The sequence below is a fragment of the Semicossyphus pulcher genome, unplaced genomic scaffold, assembly GCF_022749685.1.
Source record: "Semicossyphus pulcher isolate SPU_LCO1_2020_fin unplaced genomic scaffold, fSemPul1.0.p SCAF_21, whole genome shotgun sequence".
Taxonomy (NCBI): domain Eukaryota; kingdom Metazoa; phylum Chordata; class Actinopteri; order Labriformes; family Labridae; genus Semicossyphus; species Semicossyphus pulcher.
This window is the reverse complement of record NW_027211695.1, coordinates 7,012,229-7,034,539: the sequence shown is the minus strand read 5'-3', so window position 1 is coordinate 7,034,539 and position 22,311 is coordinate 7,012,229. Positions and strand designations below refer to the sequence as shown.

At 40.6% G+C, this 22,311-nt stretch overlaps 1 protein-coding gene across 5 annotated transcripts in view; it reads right to left on the bottom strand.

Moving 5' to 3' along the window:
* LOC138600380 (receptor-type tyrosine-protein phosphatase delta-like) overlaps positions 1 to 22,311 on the bottom strand; it is a 382,688-nt gene that overhangs the window by 167,528 nt on the left and 192,849 nt on the right. For all 5 annotated transcript variants that reach the window (XM_069671768.1, XM_069671773.1, XM_069671769.1 and 2 more), the window contains exon 8: positions 21,969 to 22,016. The gene's annotated coding sequence lies outside the window, so the exon portion shown is untranslated. The remainder of the gene's footprint in view (positions 1 to 21,968; positions 22,017 to 22,311) is intronic.

Genomic DNA, 22,311 nt, shown 5'->3' with positions numbered 1-22,311 from the left:
AACAGACTGAATTCCAAATGTATAACTTTTCTTTTTTATTTTAACGGCAGCTGGCAGATGTTTTACTTCATTCTTGACTGAATTACTGCCAGGTTGTTCTGTATGAGTTAGAAAATGTCGGATATGAAACACAATTCTGGTGATAATCTGATCACTGAAACTGGACCTCTTGATATAAACATTAGCATTCAGCTCATTTTTCATAGGCATAACATTTTCTAATTTGCTTCATTGGGCTTGTTTTGAGGCAAATGGGGGACTATTATATGCGCCGAGGACCAAGGAGAAACTCATTACTTCTCACATTATCGCTGCAAACGCGAGGAGGAAAAAAACTGGTCGAAGGCTAAAGCCTCGGCGCGTCTCGTCCAGGTTGTAAATGGACCCCTCTCGGGCTGATACGCCATTGCGTCCTAAGCCATCCCTGATATTTGGTGAAGGGATGTCATGACTGCTCCAGCTGTCACAGGCACAGCTGTTCACTTTCCCCTTGAGTGAGCAGAGCTGCCTTCGCCCTGCGGCTTGATGGCGTGTGTATGTACGAGGGGGGTAGTGTGTCCAAGCGCGAGCATGCAGGGATACTGACAAGGTGCACAAGCAACGCGGCTTAATCCAAGATACAGGAGTATTAACAAATGTACACAAGTAAATTGGGAGCATGAGGTTGTTTTACAACTAGTAAATCGAGTAATAAATAACGATTCAGTATGGAGAAGTTTGTTTGACACATTTCTTTCATTATATACTTATAACTGTATCACTGATAACTGTGTCCAGCTACCGTCACTCTCTCTCTAATAAATGGTAGCATACATGAGTCCGTGGCTGCGCCCCCTAGTAGCTTGGCTCTCAACTGTCCCGCTGGATAATCGTCAGAACAATCATGAAAGAAACTGATTTATAATGTGAAACTACTTTTTTTTTTTACTGGCTTTTACTGGTCTTAATCCCTAGGTCAGTTTGTGTTAGAGCTAAGGAGACCTCTGCATTTAATTCAGCTCCCAGAGCCACAGAGGAATGCTAACAAAGCTAAAAACAAGTACCAAAGTAACCACACTAGCTAAGCTAGCGTTAGCGCCAGCTTGGCTTGCAGCCCGTTCTGATCTACTCTGTCCACCCTTGTGTCAGAAAAACGCTGATTTTTAACTTGACACTGCTTTATTAAGTGTAGCTCTGATTAAAGTAGCATTCTCTGCTAGCGTTGCGCTGCTTAATGTAATAAATGACCGGAAATAAGTGCTTCTTTGCTGCTATTTAATGGTAGACACCGATGGCAGCCATAATACCTCCATGGTGGCAGTACAGCACAGCTTGCTATGTAGGCTACTTCTTTGGCGACGCCAATGACTATAGCTGGACGACGCGTCTCCATCTGCTCTCATTGTACAGAGTTTAAGCCAAAATAGCCCCCGTGAGAGGAGGGAGAGGCAAAAAAGAAATTCTGTCCGGTGGATCTAGTTGATTTTATTCTGGGATTATATATTACGCTATTGGACTAGGACTGGCGTACTAGCTGGGACCCAATCCTGCATTTTTTGGCAGTTTAGAAGCATTTCTGGTAATGGATCAACTCTTGTATGTACCCAAGATTTCATTGTGATCAGGGAAGGCATTGTGCACATACTCAGTGTACTCAAGTACTGTACTGTAGCCTTTGCGGCTCCAGAGAACCTGAGGAAAAAGGTGCTGCTGATGTATGCACTGCTACGTGATTGATGCTTCTCCCCTTTGGCCTGGGCAAGCATTTACTTTATCACAACGCTCTTCACACCACGACTGTGTACCTCTTGAGGTCTAGGTGTCCGAGGTGCTAAAAGGGGCCATATTGATTGCATACTGAAACAGTCAGTTATGATGAATGGACACCGGCTAAATCAAATTCGGAGATTAATCGGCCAGCGGCTGTGTCATTAGGGCTTTGTGATGGCTGAATTAATATGGTGATTAAATGAGAGGTTGCTACTATGTCAGCGTGTCAGCTCTGACACGCTGACCTCGGATCAGCTGGCAATGGAGTAAAAGACACTTCATCATCTCGCACCTATAAAGAGTGTTTGACCTTTGGCATTTACATTCATCACCTGAGGTTTTTCTCATACTTGTACCCTGGATTGGCCAATCGTTCACAGGACATGGTTTTGAATTTCATGGGAAAAAAGGAATCCCTACATAAATGGAGAAAACAACCCAACCATTGTATTAGGTCCAACACAGCAGAATGTGAAATGACTATGATGTGTTCTGCATCTATATTGGTAGAGCTAATAAAAGTACTCTTGGCTGGCAGGAAAATGCAAATGCTGACAAAATCAATGCACCCTGCTGCCAAATCCACAGTCACTAGCGAGCAGATTTGGCTCATTTCGCAAACAGGCAATACATATACACACACACACACACGTAAACGCACACTCTCACACACAGAGACAAATCTGTGATACACCGTGTCCCTATGACCCTCATGCTCCATATGGTCAAGAAGAGGGCAGAGAAAATAAGCACACGGCTCTGTGGGTGACTGCAGCTTGGCAGCAAGCGAAGCCCAGAGGTCCGTGGTGTTGGAGCAACATGGCCATGGTTGGTACAGCCCTCTTTTCCGTACCAATGCCTCCTGTCCTGCCTCATATACTGTAGTGTTGTGAATAAACATGGTGGTTGTGGGTGAAAAAAGGCGTTTTTTTTTTTTTTTTGCCTTAAAATTAGCTCCTTACTGAAGCAGATTTGCGCCAGGCGCCAAAGCAAACAAACCATACATAAATCATGTATGTACACAGAGCGCGGCTATGAGCTCAGAGCTCCCACGGTGCATGAATGTTTTACAAATGGCCTTTAAGAAGATGAGATTATGGCACACTTTGTATGAGCACGCTGAGGCTTGTGAGGCACGTCTGTAGGACTTCTGTACCCTAACAACATGATGGCAGAGAAACTGTTGTGCCCAACATATTCCAAATGGAGATTTACAAAATTCTAACCCTTCAGCAACACTGTGAACTGTTTTTATTGGAATTACTTACTTCAAAATGAAAGCTGAATTGAAGACTGTGAAAATATGTTTTTGCCAATTTGGAAACGCCAAGCCTTATTTGTTACTGATAAACACTGAAGCAATGGTTCTTAATATGCAGTGGGCATTTTCTGAAAAGACATGCACAGCTGTTTTTTGGTGCTAGTCCTAGGAAAGAAGAATTTTATGTTTGCCATGTTAATATAGTGTCTGATTTACATATAATTCCAATCACTAATGGTGCACTTGATGAAAATCCAAACTGAGACCAAACCACTACCAGTAGGACCCACGGACCTACACCTTTTCTTGTCAATAACTAAAAAGTTGACATGGTGTATAAATATCTTTGAAAAAAAATCAACGTAGCCAAACAATTAGACAGTTGACATAGTATACGGTCAACCTCCCAATGTTCACCCCACTTGTCTTTTCCAGGGGATGACGATTGGCGCTCGACGTTGGGGGGATTTTCAGTTTCTCTCGGTGTAGCTGAAAGCACTCTCGTTCCATTATCAATGGGAAAGAATATGTGCCAATCCCTCTTTTGTCGAAATGCATGCAGCCGGTAGCAAAAGCTTTTATGTCTTTATGTAATTTGTGCCAATGACTGTGCCCCAAAAACATTTTACAGTGCTACTCTCCAGTCTTTCCAGTGGAGACCATACAGTGCACTTATCGCAAAGTAGACGGGGCGCCTGCCCCCGACAAAAAGATCATCCCTCACCAAATAGGAGCACCGAACGACCTCTAGATGTTTTGATGTGTGAAATAATGTTATTATGGCACAATATTCATAGAGTGTGATTGGCCATTCACATGTGGCCATATCTTCCAAATGGTTTCCTAATTTGAGTGGACAGGTCCACCATTGGGTCACCCGCCAGCATAGTCATGCATTTGACCAGGAATAAAGCTGAAATCAATTTCCTCTGGTCTCTCTGTGGGGCCTTTTGAATGGCCTTGTGTTTGCGCCGGAGGGAGCACTTACTCCACTTCTGCTGACCTCTTTGTCCTTTTCCCTATGAGGAGATCACTCCCATTGAAATGATAACTGCTTTTCAATCTGTGGTCAAAACAACGGGGCACGCTTTTCAAAACCCCCATTGGCTTTCAGAGCACTTAACCACAGTTACCAGAGAAATGAATTTTGCTGAAGTTATCAATATGAGTCTGGGCATTGCGATCGTCAAATCAAACTAAATGCTATCGTAGGACTATTTCGCTTGACCTCTCTCTGCTCATTGGCCACCCATGTTTTCCTGTGTGCTGCCGAGTAAGTTCAGCTTAGTATGTAACATAGAAAGAACAAATGGAAACAAATACAATCGTTTCCAAACTTTGTGTCATATGCCGATTGTAATTCAATTACTGTACCACCAAGGAGGCCTGGAATCTGTCGCAGAATGGCTCGTTCCGACTCACTGCTTTGGGTAATGGTGTTTTCTTTGCTCGGGAAATGAAATATAATATCATTAAATAGAGATATGCAGAATGAAGTGTCGACAGATCCATCTTGGGTGCCTGCTCAATCTGTTTGTGGGTGCTGAGTGGCTCCCCAATGACAGATCCAGCTTATCATGGAAACATTCCGCTCATGGAAATATGGGGATTCGGCTCATTCGACGTTTTAAAGATTAATGGTTGTCAATATGTTGAGGTTCGAACAAACACAGGAAATTAAGAGAATCTACTGAAATATGGCGAACAAAGGATTTGTTGTCTTTTCTAAGGCTGAATATTCACCCATCAGACTACATTCGCACCTGTGCAAGGCTAAACCCATCCATGAACACGGCCAAACCACAGACGAGACACAACCAGGATTTTCAGTGTTTGCACCCACCCTAAAGATAATATTTGCAGTGGTACCACTGCTTTTAGCTCCAGATAGCAGCTAAGAGAAGCTGAGGAGGGGGAAAATGAAGAGGAGAGGCAATAAAGAAAAGCTTTGATGTTGTCATGCATGATTGTGCCGAGGCATCCTCAGGCTTGTGTCGAGTGTGTTGATTTAGTGAGTGCTGCAGAAACGAGAATACAGATGGCTACTGGTGCTATTTGGGGCCGGGCTCTGAGAATTAAAACCCCTTCGACATCCTTTATCTTGGGTGACACTTCAAATACTTCAGACACGAGCTTCAGATTTTGTTCCACAAGTTGTGGCACGATGCCCATTTAATTAATTTGCTTTTGGGGGTGGGCAGAGTGCCATTAGGAAAAAAGACTATGGGAAGGAGCAATTGAGGCTGTATATGGCGCTGACCACTGCAGCGACCAAATATTGAAGGCAATTTATGTGTTGTAAAAATCTGACAAAAGAACGAGGATTTAAGGCAACTTTATTGTTCTCAAGAATAACAAATATTTAAGTGTATACATATATTAAAGAGAGGGTATTATGCTGTTTCACATTTTAAGACATGCAATGTTGGATGTCCAGATAAAAGTGGGCATAGTTTCAAATCTGTAGGTAAAAGTATGTTGGAGTAATCCCCCAGGCTTCTCAGCACTTTGTGATGTCACAAAGTGCAGCCTCAGCAAGCTTTGGAGAGCTGGCCAATCAGAAAAAAGCGGGCTTGTAGGGGTGGGGTTTCTTAAAGGGACAGAGCTGATTGAGTCATTTTAGGCTGTATGAGGGCCTGCACAGAGCACTGGTGGGAGAAAAAACTATGCTAAGCTACTCCACAGGTATAACAGGGTGAAATATGAAGCTTGAAGTTAGCGTAATACCCCCCCTTTAAACAGCTCTTGTTTATCAGTTGGTACTACTTTCAGTCTAACAGATGTGTTGTTCAAAGACTTTAAATACACATTTTAGGGAAAGGTTAAATGTATAACTAAATATAAGACATCAGTAGAATAGTAGAACCTTGGGAAATTAAACCAAATATCTGCACACACAAAAAAACAAAGGAAGCTATGATGTCACTGTGTAACGAAGCCAACCATGTGATAGCTTGGCATCGACTGCTAATTCTGGTGGCACACATGAGGTCTCCAGGTGTTTGAGCCCTGCCTGCCTCTAATGCAACAGCAGGGCATTCCAAATGCCTAACAGGATTCTGCACCTGAGCTCGGGGAACTGCGGAGCCAAACAATATGGGGGCGTTTTATTCCGAAAACATAGTCCATGGATCATGCACGCAGCCACTTAGGCAAAGGTGACAGATGTTTCCCTGTATCAGATCTGGGAATGAAATAAATAACCGCAAAGTGCAACAAATGAGTTGCGTCCAGTCCATGTGGTGGACATCTGTGCTACAGACTGCCTGTAGTTGTGGCGCAGGTCGCTTTGTGTTAGTAACAAGGGATGATTTTGCTCTGGAATAGGGACTATTCTCTGCTTAAGTTGGTGAGACGAAAAATAATATTTTAGTTTAACCAGGCCTTGAGTTCACATAATATAATCTAAGATATTTAAGGTTTTCATAGACCTGCAGTTACTGTTGTAACCAGAAGGGCACGATCCATAAAGTTCCACTGACAGACACATCCTACTCGTAGGATTTCATCTACATGTAAATAGTGTGATGAAACAGCACCTCTCTATTCTCCCTTCTTTCCATCTTTTTCTCTTAATGTGACACACTGGCAGCAGCCTATTGTACATTACACTTGCAAGTCATGCACATTTGGCTAAACACAGCTCAGAGGCATAATGTAATCAGGAAAGCCATATTCTTGTCGCGCGGAATACCTAATATTTTGGAAAATGGGATTCAGTGCGTTCTCATCAAACCCCCTGGAATGAAATATGAACAATTTTTATAGCTGTGGTATTTGCTAGAATAATACGCTCGCCAGGTGAATAATCACACAGGCTGGAAGTGACAATCCAGTGCACTGTGCCATAAATAAGATGGGAATGGGGCAGAGGGAAATTATCATTATCCCTTTAGGATGGTGTTCTGCTGTTACTATTCCAAAATATAAGGCTCGTGCTTATACATATAAATTCAAACTGAGACTGTTTGGCACTACCCGGTGCCCCAACACTCCAAAGAGCTTTAGATGAATCACAACTGTGATGACATGCATCCCCAAACAGTTAAGCCACTGTTTGATGAATGTGCTCCACTAAATGCAGTGAATGCGGAATATAGTTGGCAGAGGTTAGGTGACAGGATTCAGCTTGTAAGCCACAAAACACCCTGTAAATTCAACTGTTTTCTTTCTGAAAGCTAGAAAACATGTGTCACTGCTGCTTCTGCCAACATTATCAATGGAATTCAGACCTGCAGGCAAATAACAAGCGTCTACAGCTATACCAATGGCTCTGTGAGGCTGTACGAGGCATAGCAGTATTTTGAGTGCCAGTGTTAAGGGTGGGACAAAATGTCGATCCAGCTGTATCTCGTCGTCCTGACTTGTGTGATATAATTATCAATAGGCTGCAACAGATTTTCCTGCCAATTTGACTAACCGCATTGTTTAATCTCAGCTTGTGTCAAATTGTGTGAAACACCAAATTGCAGTGAATAATTCATTTACTCACATATCGTGATGCATCATTATATGATTGTCTTGCAGGATATCAATTATCGCAGAATCGCTGTATCATGATATTATCGTTATCCTGGGCCAGATATCGGTTATTGTATCGTATCATGCGGTTCCCACCTGTAGTCGGTATGGGGACATGCACACAATTACAATATTTAAACGTTAATAGGTGTGATGTTTAAGTTACCATTTTACTTAAAGCTCCTGTGAGGAACTTTAGGTGTGTGTCAATTGTGGCGCCCCCTTCGGATAAAGCCATACCTCTTCTTTCGTCCTGTACGTGCTTTAGTGGGTTTTTTTAAATGAAAAAATCTCTTCCTGCTTTCTTGAACAATCATGGTCTCTTTGCTTTTGTAGGTCATATAGAGTCATCAGAATTCATTTCAGTCTGTTTCATAACCAATGGAAAACTCCTCACAGCGTGCTAACACTTGCTAATTCGCACAATATCATGTCGTCAGTTGATAACCTGATAATAGCCAAAAGGAAAAGTTATTACAACTTAAATCCACGCATCTTTGAAGCAAATTTCATGGAATTACTTTCAATATTTGTTTTCTTATTTCAGTTCGGCCAAAATAGTGGAACGCCCAACCAAACTGTTGGCAGATTGACATTGCCATCCAGAGAAACATGCTGCTAATATGCCGAACACAGGAAAAATAGTTTTAACAATACAACTAGGCTGGTAAGCTTCAGCCTGTGGCGGTAAAATGTTAAACATTTCCAGATTTAGAAATGTGATTTCCCCCAGTTTAAAATTGTAAAAATACTTCCTGTTGAGATTTAACCTACAGACCTTTTGGCATTAGGCCAATCTGTAGACTTAGAGCAGGGGTCTCCAACCCTGCTCCTAGAGAGCTACCTTCCTGCATGTTTTAGGTTTCTCCGTCCTCTAACACACCTGATTTGAATGATCTGCTCGTTATCAACCACCTGAAGCGTTTCAGGGGATTGATAATGAGCAAAACATTCGAATCAGTTGTGCTATAGTACGGAGAAACCTAAAACATGCAGGAAGGTAGCTCTCCAGGAGCAGGGTTGGAGACCCCTGACTTAGAGCTATATATTGGTCTGCTTGAAACAGTCTTGATAACAATCTATCATTAAGGCTTTTATGCTTTATAAGTCTGCTCATATAAAGTGTGCGTCTCCAGTAATTGGAAACTCAACTTCCCATCCTACCAGGGGCGATGTCAAAACATTTACACCTTGGCTTGCAAATCTGATAAGAGCAGATTTATCAAGATAGTGATCTCATCACCGACTGTAATTCACTGATATATTCTGACAGTCACGTTTGAAGAGGCCACGACCTTCAGTGTCACTGCTTTGTAATGGAAAGAAACCAGTTAGCTGGAATTAGTGAACCACACCCGGAAGTTCAACAACGCACTCCCCTTTATCGTGTTACTTTGTGAAAACAGCAGATTGGTAGGTTCAAGTCTTTGAACTGCCACAAAGGGGCAGCTCGAAATAGGATGGATTATATCCTCTTTGAAACTTGCGATTCCACACCACTAACCTGAGTCTCAAACTGGTGGATGATTTCTGATATCTCCTTACAAAATAGAAAAAAAGGGCAGCTCGGTCACGGCGAAGAGGTCAAAGAAATCAAGTGAATCCAAAAGACTGGTAATGCTTTTTGTGGGTTCCATTTCTTAAACTAGATAAAGTGTATCGTCGGCGTAAAAAGAAAAGCCTTGTTTCTCATTTTCCGGGGGTTTCATTCAGCTATGTCAGCCTTATCTTCCATCCGCAGCCAACTGTATGGTCCGACGCTGCCTTGATACGACAAGTGTAAGATAAACTTGACAGATCAACTTTTTCGATAGTCACCGAGCCCATAAACAACTGGGGCCTCTAATCTGATAATCCACCAATGAAAGATTAGGCGCGGGGAGTATTATTGTGTTGTCACTCTTGCTTACAGGGTCACATGGGCTTTAGCTGCCGGGGTTAGACGTCCCTCTGCAAATCCTGGGAAGGTGTCACATCTCAGCAGGTGAGGTGCGCCGATAAGACTGACTAGGGGGATATTAAACGGACAAACTGCAATTATCAAAGGCTTTAATGAGAAAGTCAAAACCTACAGGGGGGCGGCAGGGTGGCCTCTTGATTAGAGAGACAATCTGTAGCTGAAAAAGTCAGAAAGAAACAGCTATTTGTGCTCTGAACTCCCCTCAAGCAAGACAAAGAACTCCTATTTTTATGTTTCATCTAAATTATACAACATTTTCAATAACAAACACTTTGATTAATGCTAAGAACGCCATTACCGCAGCACATATTGTCTTCATCCGCTCGTTTCTGTTTGCAATCGTGCCGCTCCGTACATTTCTGAACCCCGGTATTAACCATCCAGGCAGCTCCTGCATACGCTCGCCGCTATCTCGCAAGGAGAGGAGCCGGAGAGTTGGAGTAATTCAAACATTCTTCAAACTGCAATTTATTTTCCCCGAGTTGTAATTATGGTCTATTAAAATGCAAATGATGTCAATGGCAGAGCAGCGCTAATCACTCAATGTCTGTTTATGGGCAGTACAGCCACATTAGAGAGAGAGTCACACTGTGGGGACTGGGATGCACACAGATCCTCTATCTATGAAGGATCCAATAAATTAGATGCATTTCTCGGCGGATCGTATGGATTTTTCTCAAGGGATGCAAAGATAATCTTTCTACATAATAATATGCAAGTTAAATATGGTATGTTGTTTATGATTTTGGGGGTTAGCAGACTTGCATCAGCAGTCTGCAAAGGTTTTATGTCACCAACATGTACCCTCTGTGGATAGTCGATTAATCACAGATGCAGCTTAACGCTGCCTATTACTCCTTTTTCAACCTATATATTTTCAGACTTTATGTTTTACCTCATCTAGATACGCAAATTATAGTTCTGTTTACATTGATGGATTCAACATACCTATGAATATCTGTAAGAACTGACACAATGCATGTCAACAGATGTTTAGCGTCTTAAAGGGGCCATATCCTTAAAGTGGATATCCTCACATTTTGCGTGGGTTTCACATTTTGGGGTGTTTATTGTTCACAGTGAAAAAGTGAAAACTGCATAATTCCGTGTTTTTCCAGAATTACAAAAAAGGTCGCCTCTGAAATGGGCCGCTCAGAACAGCTGCAGGTTTCTATGTAGAACCTTGCTTTCGCTGAAATCGACCAATTGTCATTCACCGTCATTCACCTCAGGCTGCCTTCTTGCAGTAGCTTGTAGTCAAGTAAAGATTTCAACGTACCATTCAGATACCTCCTGGTGATTCTGGGTCTTACATACAAGGCTGAATAACTGATCCTAGAGCAGCCATGTTTTCAACAACTTTGGAGTGACAGTGTAGTACGGCCGCTCTCCTACATGGGGAAGGGGCTACGCGGTCACTCCAAATACTGTCAGCCAATCGTGGCTATGGTCTAACCTTTGAATGGCAAAACTGCTTGTTCGTTTCAGGAGGAAGGAGAGGCTCAGAAAAATAATTAAATTCAAATATACAATTGTTAAAATGAAGCAAACTTTACAAACATGATTCAAAAACACATTTGATTAATAGAAAATTGATTGCATAGCTAAAATATGTCCACTTTCACAGCAAAAAATGGACTAGTAACCAGTTCTATTTGTGTTTCATGCAAAATGTTCCAAATTCCCATCCTGCATGGGAGTGAAAAGAATTTCTCAATATTTCTCAAACATCCCCAAAATTTATTTTTCATTTTGTGTACTTAAATAACTAAAATCACACATTTAATTGAACAATTTTTATATAAATTCTTCATCAAATTGCAGAAGAAAGAATGCTAAAAGGCCTAAAGGTTCACCCTTTCAAAGTTTTTGACGAGGATGAAATAAAAAATGTTGCTTCATTCCCTATCAAGTAACAGATGCCATAACCGAGCTGCACGTGTGCATCTGTAGCTTCTGAGGAAAGCTTGAGGTATTGATGTTTTGTATATCATGTCAATGCACGCTAATTTACTGCAAACACATTAACGCATGAATTAATGTAAATTGATGCTCTCTGAATATAATTGGATAATGTAAATAACATTTAGCTTTAAACTCAGCTAATTAGCTATGTACAAAAATATTGCTCTAATTAAAAGTATATGCAGCTGCTGGCATGGCGTACTGGCAGCTTAAGAAGAAAAACACTTTTAATGTCATCCATTCTCAAAACCTGTGTGAAGCCATTGGTGATGTTCACATGCACAGATTTTCTGCTAGGTGGAGGTGCACGGTTAAACACATGAGGTCAATAATTATCCATATTACAGTGTTTTATTCATGAGTGCATAGCCACGGGTAGAATGAATGTTCATGCATGTTAAATCACACATGATTTCCTGTTGTGGGTCATGTGAGAAAAAAGCAACGCAAGGGCTGCACTTACGGAATAACGAATGCGATGAGCATGAATTACATCTGCGTTATAAGCAACCTATGTGGCATGTTCTTGTCCTCTGCTGTGTGTAATTTCAGCACACTGCTATTTCATAGCATCGGCGATGTATGTTCTGTGCCCCCTGCACTTATGCTATGCATTACATCAAGCCTCGTGGGGATTAAAGCTTATCTATACCAGAGTTAACCATGTGCCGTGACAACAACCTCATGTCCTCCTTATCACAGGGTTAGCTGCTGACAAGACATTATTAATAATCGAAAACCTCTGAACTGTTCATGGGGATGCAGCCCAACAATGCAGAACTTCCTCTAAAAAAACCTGCGCTACATGCAGAATGTTTCTAATATACAGTCAAACTGTGTCTGTGTAAAGATATCACTTTAAAAAGAGACTAAGTGTAAGGCCATGTTTTGACACAGTTACATGCAGCCAGACAGAAATAAGCAAGATAACACTGCATGCAGTTGAGTCGAACAAACTCTCACCCTGTACACTTAACAAATTGGGAACGAGCTGGCCGCAGTAGTGGAGTGCTTTTGTAATCACTGGTGAAAGGATTTGTGAGAATATAAATAGCACTTTCATTAGATCAATACTGTCATCCCTCCTCCGCCGGCTCACATTAAGAGCACAAGCTGGGTAATAATGGAGGACTGGTTGGACACACTCTGTAGCATTCTGTTTGATCATAAGGGGTGGTGTCCCCCAGGGCACAGTGTCCGGCCCGCTGATAAATTCATCTTCCCGACTGTCCCCGTGGGAGCTTGCCAATGAGTGAGGGACATTGACTTTTCATTAAGGAGATCACCGCATTGGAAATTGAATTTATTTTGGGCTTAAGAACATAACAGAGCTGTTTGCGAGTCAGCCCCGAAGGCCACTGAAGAATGCCAATACACTGAGAGCTGATGGAATTTTTCGGTTGACTAATAACGTTCCTCCGTTCTCTGTAGTGCAACGCATACAGGTGTCAAGAGCATGCAAAGTTGAGGACTCTGCTGTTATTATTTGATAGTGTGCTTCAGTTGTTCTTAAAGTATGCTGTTAAAGCCTCTGAAAAAAATGCATATCAAAGTCGAGAATGTCATTAGACATCCACTTAAATCTGAGTCAAAATAAATGTTCATGACTATCAGTCATTTGAGTTCAAAAAATGGCTCCTTATTCTATAAGATGATATCAGATTAGCAGAAGCACTACGATATATAGCTAGTGCTATATCTCTTTTGTACCTAATATCCCTGTAGTGATGCTAATCTCCTGCAGTAAATAATAGACATTACGTAATAAATTTGCATTTGCAAACATAATCATGCCAAATTTTTCTTACCCTATATTACATAGAAGGCAATTGTTGATTTGGTTTTCCAGTAGCTTTAATGCTGTTAGCCTAGTTTCAAGTATGATGACAGCCTTAGGCGCAGTGCTTCATGGAAGTGCAGTTACATAGAAAATCTGTCAATAGTTGTTGAAACCCCCAGTAGGCTTTGCTGTATTATAGCATTTGTTTAAGAGGTTATTGCCTTTGCCTGTCTTATCTACACATAAAAAATGTGTGTGCATGCTACAGTTAGCATAGTGTGAACTGAAACAGTATGCTTGAGTCGCCTGAGTCGGAATTACAGGAGGAAGCAGAAGCACTACAATCTGGATATAATGCTTTGCTATCAATAGCCATAGTTAGCAGTTAGTATACACCTGCACCGTTAGCTTAGACGGCTGTTTTTGTTCTTAAAGCTATAAATGTAATGCTAAATGACGCCGCTTTAGTGTTAGCTAGTGCTATATCTCTACGGAGGTAATATCCCTGTAGCGATGCTAATCTCCTGGAGCCAAAAATAGACACCTGCAGTTTAATGAGTTATTTAATACATTTGCAAACATTATCATGCCCATTTTTTCTTTATAGATGCTTTCTATAATGCACATAAGACCCTACATTAAATAGTTAGAAGGCGTTTGATGATTTGGTTTTCCAGTGGCTTTAATGCTGTTAGCCTAGTTTCAAGTGATGATAGCAGCCTAAGGCACAGTCCTTCATGGACGTGCACAGTTACATACAAAATCTATTAAGAGTTGCTGGAACACCCAGTAGGCTTTGCTGTATAATAGCATTTGTGTAAAGGGTTATTGCATTTGGCATGTGCTAGAAGCAGAAACATAGAACTTTTAAAGTGTATTTTCTTCTTTCTTATTATTCCACCAAATAATTACGTTGCAAGTGTGGCTATTTTTAAATCATGAAGGCATTCGTTTAATTGGCCGTTACGTTTACAGTGTATAACTTGGCTCTCGCTGTTTCATTGCAGGTGATTCAGTGTGATTTATAGACTGCATTTTACCACCTCAGTTGATGAAGGTTCAGCAAAAAATATCAAGGGTCACTCTCCTGCACTGTACCTTCCACCTATGCAAAGCTTTAACACTTGCTGTAAATTTCATCAAGGTGAGCTTAAAGTGTTTACCCCATTAATTTATTTCTGCTAAAGCCAGAGCGCTGACCCATAAAATGAGCTAAGATAATACTGACCTTAACATGGTCTTCTGCACATGGAGGTAATTGCTAAGGCTCCAGATCAATCAATATTGACTCGCCAGTTTTTTCTTCTCTCTCTCTCTCCCCCTTCCCCACCCACTATGGCTTGAGCTGAATGTGTAAAATTGGCTTTAGATGGATGGAGAACATATCCCTGATAGTTTAACCTTTATCTAGCTAACATGTTCACTTATCTGTACAATTATAGATTTTGCCAGTCAAGCTGTTTCGCAGAAAATCCCTTGAGTGTTCAAAGAGAAGGAGAGTAGAGTGGGGCTAATTGCGGACTGTGTTTAAATGTAATTCTATAGGAGAACCTTACTGTACAAAGTGTACCTAGGTCTCTGCAGAAGCTTGAATACATATAGAGACTTGTATTTTCTGGCACGTATCACAGCAGAGATGAAAAAGCTGATATTAAGAAATAACATTTCAACAATAAATTACTGGGAAACAAGTATGCAGGCGCACGCACACACACACACACCTTTACATCACAATCGCGCTGTACTCTGAGGCGTTTGATTTCTCTTTAATTTTTCAAGGTAGGGGCACAGACTTAGCAGGCATTTCCATCTTGACTTGATAAATCTCACAATCTTCTTTTCCCTGCCACACTGAAGTAATTTATTTTCTATCTCTCCGAGCTATATTTTCCAGTTAATATTTCATTTTTTTTCATACAACCTGACAAAGGATGCCACGAGGGATGATAAGAAGTCTGAAACCTTTGCACTCGCGCTGCAGATACAGGATTTACCTTGAGAATTTTCTCTGACTTATAAAGTAAGCAAGACACTTAAAACAACACCTGCATGTCCTTTTTTTGAGCTATACAAGCTATAAATTGTCTTCTTCTAATGATTAATTCTCAAATAATTATGATGAAGATGAGTTTTGATGTGCGTTTTTATCAAGTTCGCAGACGATACAACAAACAACAGGGTTACAACCTGCGTTTTGCATCCGACGAAAACAACAAATTCTACAAATGTGCGTTCCCTCAGGTAAAAATCACAAAGACTGGCAGACAAAAGCCGCTATTTATAGAATTTCCAAATCCTGATTGTGTCACTCAGACCTCTTTTTCATACCCGCCGGCTAAACAGTCATCATTCACATGCCACAAGCGTGCTCTGTTTTGACTCTGGATTATGAGGTGCCACATATTCAAAGTATTAATGCATGAAAAGTGTGATCTCAGTGATTTACAAAGCGGGCTTGTGTTCGTTGCGGCGGAACCAAATTACATGTTCCTTGAGTGATGGGTAGCAGTGTCCTTCTGGCTATTCAACTCGCCCTTAATTTGAATTTGATAAGATTTCTTTTGGAGACATTGTTAGGCTAATGTAAATTTGGAGGGAGGACGAGAGCCCACCGCTGGCTTAACTTTGATGAGGTGTTAATATCTAATATCAAAAGCAGATAAAACCCTTATTAGCCCCAGTGGTCTTGCTGGAGTGGGAACTTATTACACAGAGGAGATGAGACGAAAGCAGATGAAGCAATAAGGCGGCCGGGGGCTTTGTTACATGTCCTTAAGCTCTCTGACGGGGTCAACTTAATTTTGTGACTTAAATGCTGGGGGTTTACGGGATGCAGACAAGCCGACATTGTTTGAGAGATCTAATTCAGACTCTCATATTTCACAGACTGCAAACATCTGGGGGATTACAGTGTCTCGAGCCAGAGGCGTTTTGATAATCGGTTGTCATTTTAGGAGTTGTACGCCCTTCCCAGCTTTGGCGTTTTTCTAAAGGTCTTTGGTTCAATCAAATGTTTGTGAGATTAGTTGGCTGCACTCCTTTCAAGAACTATTTCCGTGTGCGTTGGATTTTAATGTTTTCCTTCAGGCTTTCATGGTGAAACACTCCGAAACTGCTCGGGGACTGATAATTTTGGACTCCGAAAGTTATTTTGAGAAAAATGTTGCTATGCTTTGCTGCCATTCAAGGATCAACAAGGAATAATACACATTGTAAACTCAAACCAGTCCGGAAATCTAACAGCAACTGGATCTATGCTAGCAGCTCTTTTAAGGTTGTGACTATCGAACTTCTTTGAACTTAATGCCAACGCTAGCTTGCTAATATGGTCACATTGAAAATACTAACATATTGATGTTTAGCAGTTTTACTTTTAGCATATTCCCTATCTTAGATTAGCATGTTAATATGCTAACAATTACGAACTAGCTATAAACACACGCTATGCTTTGCTGCAATGTAAGGATCAACAAGGAATAAAACACATTGTAAACTCAAACCAGTACGGAAATCTAATTTCCGGATTTATACTATCTATACCATCTACAGCTATGCTAGCAACTCTTTTAGGTTGAAATGCCAACATATAGATGTTGATCAGGTTTACTATTAGCATATTCACTATCTTAATTTAGCATGTTAAAATGCAAACAATGACTAGCTAAAACACGAAGTATAGCTAAGTCTTTCAGCAATGTAATTAGCTTTAGCTTTATTTTTTGGGGGGGATTGGGAAATTAGAGAGACAATATTTGCTAATCCCAACTTTTGATGCTAGATACTTTACAAAGTAAGCATTCACCCTCCTTGAGCTGTTTGGGAGAACCAACTTGTTTCTCCAGCATGACAGCTAGCAGTAGCAGGGTCGGTATTTGCCTAACGGCAGACCGACAGCTTCTGTCAGAGAAAGCTGAAGCGCCATAGCATTCTTAGCTGTTACTCTTAGTAGCACATACAGACGAATCACTATTGAAATCAGGTGGGTGTGCTTTTTTATGTTTTCATATTGGGCATGATATTGTCAAAAACATTTCTCTGAAAAAACTAGAAATATGAACCTTTTTGCAGCAAAAAAATCCCTAAAGCCACTAACAAGATTCATCATCTTAGAAATATAAATGTAGTGCCCATTCACTTGGCAGATTTTCAGTCAAGATTAAAATATTGAACAAAGACACTGCGATCCAAAGAAAGAATAATTGCTTAAATTGGATAGTTGAAAATAGAGATGGCAGGAATGTTTTATTACTATCACAGTCCTTTAAAATCCAAGGTGTTGTTAGTAATTTGACTCCTTAAAAAGCTGCTTTACATACACTGCTGACTTGTAAGGCATTGTAAACTACCTCCCTGGACCTCCACAGAAAGCACAAAGTAAGCACACCATTTGTATGCCACCAATCGATGCTTTGGACCAAGAGGAATGAGCTTTTGACTCACTGACTGAGGGATGGCATCAATACAAAACGCTCACCCTAAACAAGTCGGAAAACACCTTGGGTTCCAGCACTATGTCCCATTGATTTCTGTTCAGCTTGACGCGGATTCTGCAGCATTTAGACGTTTAATTCCCTTTCAAGCAAAGTCATTACACAGCCGAGCATTTAATTAAGCAATCACAGCAGTGCAATCTGATTGATTCGGTGTCTAAATGAGGGCCAAGTTGGCATTATGGCGCCTTTACACATCCAAATGAAGCTCCTTTTGAAATTTTCGAATCATGGCAAAAATAAATTTCTGATAATGAGATGCTTTCTCATTGTAAAGGTCCTCTGAAAAAGTCAACATTTTTGAATTCACACTCAGTAAATCCACATATTTACACTCTTGATTAAGTGTGTTAAAGGATTTTTTGAGATGGAAGCAGCCAGGTATTCACGGCTGACCTATTTCCTCTGCAAAAGAAACATCATTTGAGGTGCCTGGGCACAGATGTGTCTGAGGATGTACTGGGGAGGTGTTCTCACCTTTCTACGCCTCCCTGAACACAGCGACAGTTTATTATGTCTGGATGTGGCCTCAGTGTGCTTGGCTTGCCTTTTCCCCAAATGAACTCAGCTGTAGTGACATTGAAATTCATAAAGTGTTCATAGCTGGTCAATCAGCACCGCTTGTTGTGGATTTCATAATGAAACTGCAACTACAGTATTTTGATGTGTTTTAATTTCTGCAAATCATTCAATTCATAAAGCCTTTTCTTAAAGCTGATTGCCCTGCCACGCTGTATCAGCATGTTTATCTAAAAACAATTACCCAGAAAAATACGAAAACAATGTTTAGCACTTTGCGATTCATTCATTAAACAATGCTATCAAGAAATGGCAAAAGTCCTGCGGTAGATACAAAAATAGACCAATTAAATCCATGTCTGTAAGGACAAAAAATATAAACGAGTTTAAGGTGTTACATTACAAATTGCTTACATACATAAGCCACTAAATGGAGGATTGATTACATGGCAGGTTTGCTATCATGCTGCAAAAACATTATTTAATTTGAATGCTGTGTGAATGAATATAAATAGAGATATGTCTTTAAAGGTGATCTTAAGAGGGGACTTGAGTTACTTCCAGACAAAGCAATGCTAGCTTTCTCTCCATCTCTGGCGTTTGTGCTAAGCAATGCTAAGCTAAGCTAACTGACTCCAACTCCATATTTACCGAACATAAGTGAGTGTGGTATCAATCTTCTCGTCTAATTGCTGGGAAGAAAATGTAAGTGTTTGTGTCTTTCGCAAAATGTTAAAGTGAAACAAATATGTGACAAATCTCCTTTTTAGATGTTTTTCAATGTTTGACAACAGTTATTCTATGGCTGAAATGCAGAGCCTGTGCCACAGATAGTGGAATTAATTTGATCCCAATAGTCTACTTTCATAATAACACCTGGAAAAATACATTTTTCCCAAACTTGAACTTTGACATTCTAAGCTCTGACTACAGACGTTAATCAAAATCAAACTGAATCCAGGCCTGATAAATGAAAGATTCATGTCATGGCAGGTTTGCTATCATGCTGAAAAAACATTTTTCAATACAAATGTTGTGTAGTGTACAGGTTAAACAAAAGAAATAGAAATATGTCGTAAAAAGGTGATCTTAAGAGGGGACCTGAGTTACTTCCAGAAAAAGCAATGCTAGATTTCTCTCCATCTCTGGTGTTTGTGCTAAGCTATGCTAAGCTAAGCTAACTGACTCCAACTCCATATTTACTGAACATAAGTGAGTGTGGTATCAATCTTCTCGTCTAATTGGTGGGAAGAAAATGTAAATGTTTGTGTCTTTCACAACATGTTAGTGAAACCAATAAGTGGAAAAATCAACTTTTTCAGATGTTTTTGATGTATGACTACAGTTATTCTATGGCTGAAATGCAGAGCCTGAGCAAAAGTTAGTGGAATTAATTTGATCCCAATAGTCTACCTTGATAATGACACATGGAAAACTAAATTTTCCCCAAACTTGAACTTTGACATTCTAAACTCCGACTACAGATGTTAATCAAAGTCAAAACTTAATCCAGGCCTGATAAGATGCTCTATTTAACAGGCTCGTTTTTAGCGGGGGGCTCGATCAGGTGGAATGAAGAGGAACTGATTGCTTGTGGTGATTGTGCTGATTACATTTTAAATTTAAAACTTTCCTCCTAGTTCATGGTCGTGAACAGTATTATAGACAATGACATAGCAGGAATAGTAAATGCCAAGGTGCCTGCAGTTTCATAAGCTGGGATACACCACAGTTTCACTTTAACTGCATTTGGAATTTACAAATGGAAAAACCAAAAGATATATAGTCAGGATCATTATTTGTGTGTTTTAAGTGCTTGGTTTAATCTTCAATATCTGCAAATAAAAGTTTCCTATAATCCTTTTTTGCTGCATTAATCACAAACAAGTTGAATACAACAGCTATGTTCTGTTGGAGACAGAGTTCAGCATTCCTGACTTTCCCTCATTGTGGACAGAATTCACAATGACTGAGATCCATGTTGCAATTCCCCCTCTAGTCAAAACATTATGGATGCTTGTGCTACAGCTGTCTTCTAAATGACATTTGAAAATATGCGATGAAAGGCATTTGCATGAAATACGGCACGGGATGACGCATTAGCATATCAGGAAAGGGGGGGATTTGCAATTGTGTCCATGCCCTCTCTCGGAGATGACAGATCGTGTCATGTACATACATGCATGAAATCCTACATGAGTTACCGACTGCAATTTAAAAATCTGAATGATTTAAAAAAAATAAGGAAATATTAATGCGTTGTGGGGAGAATTTTACCATGTTTACATATACACAGCATTAAAGAGGTCTAGCCTGCATTCAGTCCAATCACTGTTTGTAAGCTTGAATAACCTTGTCCTAATGTAACATCACAAGAGGACTGAGACTAATCTGTGCCATCAGATCGACGTACAAACCTCTTTGAGTCGCACAAATGAGAGACCCGCAAATCATTTTACAAAATCACATCGAGTTTTCCAAACTTTTGCATCCCAGTGGGTCTAATATCATGGCAGAGATATCAATTTCAGTGCGTAAAATCACCCTCATCTCTTTTTACATCATTTTGCATCTTTTCCAATTTGTTCTTCGGAGATCTGTGTGTTGGTGTGACACCGCAGATTATGGAGCTGATGGCAAAGTCAGCTGTCATCGCACCGACTGTGTGCTGCAGTCGTCAAAAGTTAACTGTGAGCAGGAGTATTTTGATATCTTTCTCCTTTACATTCTGTGGCTTCCTTATACCTTACAGAATATTGTATTTCCATTTTGGACACCTTTCAAAACTGTTACCTACAGTCAACAATTCAGAGCATGAAACACTTTAATATAGCATGTGTTTTTGAAAAGACCTTTTGAGGCGAGAGCAACAAAGATGGTGAATGGACTGTACTCATATAGCGCTTTTCTAGTCTTCCAACGACACTATATCACAGTCACCCTTTCACACTCACATTTACACATTGATGGCAAAGGCCTAAGTGCCAATGTCCAATCAGGATTCTATGCCCATTCATACACCGGGAGCAATTTGGGGTTCAGTGTCTCGCCCAAGGACACTTCAACATGTAGCCTGTAGCAGTCAGGGATCTTACCCCCAACCTTCCGATTGAAAGACTCTGAGCCACGGCCATATTTTGCATGTGCGTTTTTTGTGTCTGCATCAAGAGGAGATTTGTTTGTGTGCATGCTTTTATATGAGAGAACACGCATAATAAGCTCAGTATTAGTAGTCCTAATGTGTAATGTTGCTATATAAGACAGCAGAGAATCAGCCATTAGCTTAAGCTAGGATCAGTTGTTTGGTAGTGATCTAGCGTGCAAGCTTCCGCAAAAATGTCAACGGCTGTTAATTTGTTGCGGTTATGCCTTGTGTTTTGTCTTACATTCACTGCAGTACATTTGACAAATGCAAAGGCCCATTCACTAAATGTGACAAACAGAGTGCAAACATCAATCAGCTCGCCATGAAAATGTGGCGTGATTGATGAATATTAAGAACTCACGGCAGGAACTGCAGCCCTGCAACTGGAACCCGATTGTATTCCAGTTTAAGTGTTTTGCCAACCTTTTTTTTTTTTTTTCTGGTCAAATGGCAAAAAAACCATCTCACACGTCTCTTAACTTACCTGTCCTCATTTTCTACATCAATATTCACATATGAGTTATAACATCCATTATAAAACCATAGAGCTCTACAGTAGAATCCTTAGAGAGGCCTACCTTGAGGTCGAAGGTGTGAAAGTCATGGAACATCCTCTCTCCTGAGACCTGTGACAAAGAGAAGGGGGGAGGGGGGGAGGAGCGTGAGACGTCAGTCATGATTAGGCCACAGTGCAATTACAGAGAAGCTCCTCTGACAGTGATTGATCAATGAGGAACTCCCTTAATGAAGACAAGGACTCAGGGGGCTCCCAGGAGCAAATTGGGAAAAGTAAGTAGTGGGAATAGTGTCCCAGACTGCTGAGGCACTAAGAGGATCATCCCGTCTGTGGCGGCAGATCGGTACTCGCAGAAATACAGGTGCATATCTCATTTCACGCAGTTGGAACAGAAAATTACCATA